We start from the raw sequence: 2,987 nt of genomic DNA on the forward strand, positions 1-2,987 counted from the left end.
TCTCCAAAAACTAAGACCGGCCCCCGACCAGAGAAAGGAACAGCTATGTGGCCCTCGCAGGAAAAAGTTTGGGGACCCCTGTACTAAATCATGTATTAAATGCTAGTTTTCTTTATCAATTTTTGTACACAATGGTATTACTATTCTTTGTAAACTGAATCCACGTTTTTAGTGTGCTTTGCTTTTGTTCTGTAGTGTACAACAAGACAAAGCTGTAAAAAAGGCCGCATTTATTGATTTCAGACACTTCTATTAATCAGATCAACATTTTCATGCTCATTTCTATTGTTTTTCTAGCTCAGAAAAATTAATCACATAATTCAAATCAGTCGTAAAAATATTGTCTAAACTCTCCTCACAGTTTGTGGTAATTATTTTGTTTTCATATCTACTAATGTTAGATTACTTAGGAGTAAAACTTTAGATCTAAAAGTTTTTGATAATGCAGGCGTAAAGCACAACCCAAACATGGAGGCCTTAGTCTTCGACGTGGCCGCCACACAAGTACAAAGGTCATCACGGACTGATGACCTTTGTACTCGTCTTCCCCCTCTCTCATTACTCACTTTCCTGTCGAACCACTTTCAAATAAAAGCCACTAAAAACAATAAAACCTCAAAAAAACTGGCTTCCTGTTTTTTTAAGGAAAAAAACAGCTGCATCCACCACAGCTGCAATGGTCTGTGGTGGAAATTTTTTATAATGGGGTAATATAGTTTGACTTTATTAGTCTGATAGTTATGTTTTGCTTTCCCAGCGGGTAATCTGTCAGAGCAAACTCACTGAAGGGATTTCACTGGAGAAATGACCTTCAGGAAAGCAAAAATCCACACAGTCGCATCATTTTCAGTAATGATTTTTTTTCACCCTTTTTCTGTCCCTAAAAATTGATGGTTATCGGCCTGCTAGTAGAGCTATTTTTAGATACATGCTCATGAGTAACTGTTTTGTAAACTCTCAAATCCTGCTTCTGGTATAAATAAACCTGACTGAGGGATTTTCACCCAACAGTGTCAATGGATTTTTGTCCCACAACAGCTCTTAGACTCGAGTAAACATCCAAAGTTTGACAGGTGGTGTGTGTGTGTTAGCGTTGCAGTCTCTCTGTAGATCCCATAATAAACATAAAGTCAAGTTTTACGCCATTTACTTTCGACAAAGGCGTCTTTCATTCCCCTCCACAAAGACTTTTCCTGACAGACACGATCTTCACCTAAAAGGGAGCAATCAAATCAGTGATGCCTGAAATTTTAAAATGGAAGTTCATCTACTGGGTTACAGCATAGAAACGAGGTGGGAGAGTAGATTGTAGTAGAGAAAGTTTGAGCTGTGTTGTCTGAAAAAGAACGTTTTGTTGTATCCGTTTTGCTAGATGAGTAAAGGGAGACTGTACTTTAAAATACCACAAATTATTAGACATCAATTACACAGATACTAGAAATATTTACACTAGTGATGGGTCCGGTAACACCGATGCATCTGTGCATGCGTCAAGCCCATAGACCAAAACCTGTGTCGGTGCGCGTATTGGTTTCAGCAAGTCACATGACCGGTTTCGAAATGACATTAACATGCCAAACTGTGTTTATAACAAAAAAAGGGGGTGTGGGTTTTAATGTTTTTATCTTTTTTTTAATCCTTTTTTTTTTTCAAAATCTCCTCTTTCTTACCGTTTATTCAATGTCACCTGCTGTTTTTTTAATAATGTAAAGGACTTTGAAATGCCTTGCTGCTGAAATGTGCTATACAAATAAAATTTGATAGATTGATATAAGAAAGCGAATCTGTCAAAAGCATTTGCCAAACAAATTCTTGATTTTTGACGGAACAGCGTCAACTATGGAGCAGCCTCAAACGAAAGGTTTCCGCAGTGTGGGACCATTTTGATCTTATATTGGAAAATAAATTTGTTTTCATTTTTGTGGTTTCATCCGGTTCTTGTCAGTTTCTACTTGATCTATCTGAACCCAAATTCAGCTGAAACTGACTCTTAGTTTACTTTCATATCATGTTCTGCAGGTTAAGTGTCGCATATGTTTGACTAAACTGTCTTATTTAAATAAATCCACCTTTTCAATGTTGAGGCATTATGAGACCAGGCATGAGAATGAAGTCCCAGATACACCGATATAAACTCAGATATGCAGCCATTCTACATACTCAGTTACTTTTTATAAATTATTTCATATACAGTGATCCCTCGCTATAGCGCAGTTCACCTTTCACGGTCTCGCTGCTTCGCAGATTTTTCTGTGCAGTTTTTTTTCCACAGTGCTCTGAGTGCTGATTGACCGTATGATTGGCAAAAACAGTCTCCGCACTTCTTCTCTACCTGAATGCCAATAAAGTTACGGTATTTAATACAGATTGGCCATTCGGGAGATGAAAACCGAAACTTTGAATGCCTGCTGGAAAAAAAACTGTGGCCAGAGGCAGCGCAAAACACGTCCGGAGGCTCGCTTGATGAGATCCATCGCCCTGCCGTAGATACAGCTGTGAATCTCGCGGGGCAGGTTGGAGGAGACGCTTTAATGTCATGACTCCGGATCACATTAAGGCCCGATTGATGAACATGCACATCCGCTGATCTGAAAACAGGTTTTGTTATTTGGTTTCAATGTAGAGTATTTATTTATGCTGTGTAATAACTGTAAAAAATAAAGGTAACTACTTAACGGATTTAGCCTATCAAGGGTTATTTTTGGAACGCCACCCCTAAGACAAACAAGAGTTTGCAGTAAATGTAGTGTTTACTTCATTTTTTTCTACAGCAGAAGTTTTGTCAAAAAAGTGTAACAGGCTAAATTTCAAAATGTTGTAAAAAAAATTTTTTTTAAAAAAAAATGTGGGGAAAAAAAAAAAAAAAAAAAAAAAAACAGTCCACAAGGATCTTCATTCCAAACACGTTCACTTAAATTTTCACTTTATGGTACATGTTCACATTATTTATTGATTGTATGTCAAATATATTTTGAATTTAACTGAAT

The 2,987-nt window shown here is 37.2% G+C and overlaps 2 protein-coding genes and 1 long non-coding RNA gene across 3 annotated transcripts in view; 2 read left to right on the forward strand and 1 right to left on the reverse strand.

Moving 5' to 3' along the window:
• LOC106952965 (UDP-glucuronosyltransferase 2A2-like) overlaps window positions 1–2,987 on the forward strand; it is a 46,599-nt gene that overhangs the window by 14,621 nt on the left and 28,991 nt on the right. The window lies entirely within an intron of this gene.
• Window positions 1–2,987, reverse strand: part of LOC106953007 (uncharacterized) — a 14,614-nt gene that overhangs the window by 8,064 nt on the left and 3,563 nt on the right. Inside the window, exon 2 of the long non-coding RNA XR_001426100.1 lies at window positions 580–581. This is a non-coding gene — a long non-coding RNA (uncharacterized LOC106953007). The remainder of the gene's footprint in view (window positions 1–579; window positions 582–2,987) is intronic.
• LOC106952985 (UDP-glucuronosyltransferase 2A1-like) overlaps window positions 1–2,987 on the forward strand; it is a 29,215-nt gene that overhangs the window by 7,409 nt on the left and 18,819 nt on the right. The gene's annotated exons all lie outside the window — the stretch shown is intronic.

Source organism: Poecilia latipinna, unplaced genomic scaffold (genome assembly GCF_001443285.1).
Source record: "Poecilia latipinna isolate Pla-1442-1.1 unplaced genomic scaffold, P_latipinna-1.0 Scaffold32, whole genome shotgun sequence".
Classification (NCBI taxonomy): domain Eukaryota; kingdom Metazoa; phylum Chordata; class Actinopteri; order Cyprinodontiformes; family Poeciliidae; genus Poecilia; species Poecilia latipinna.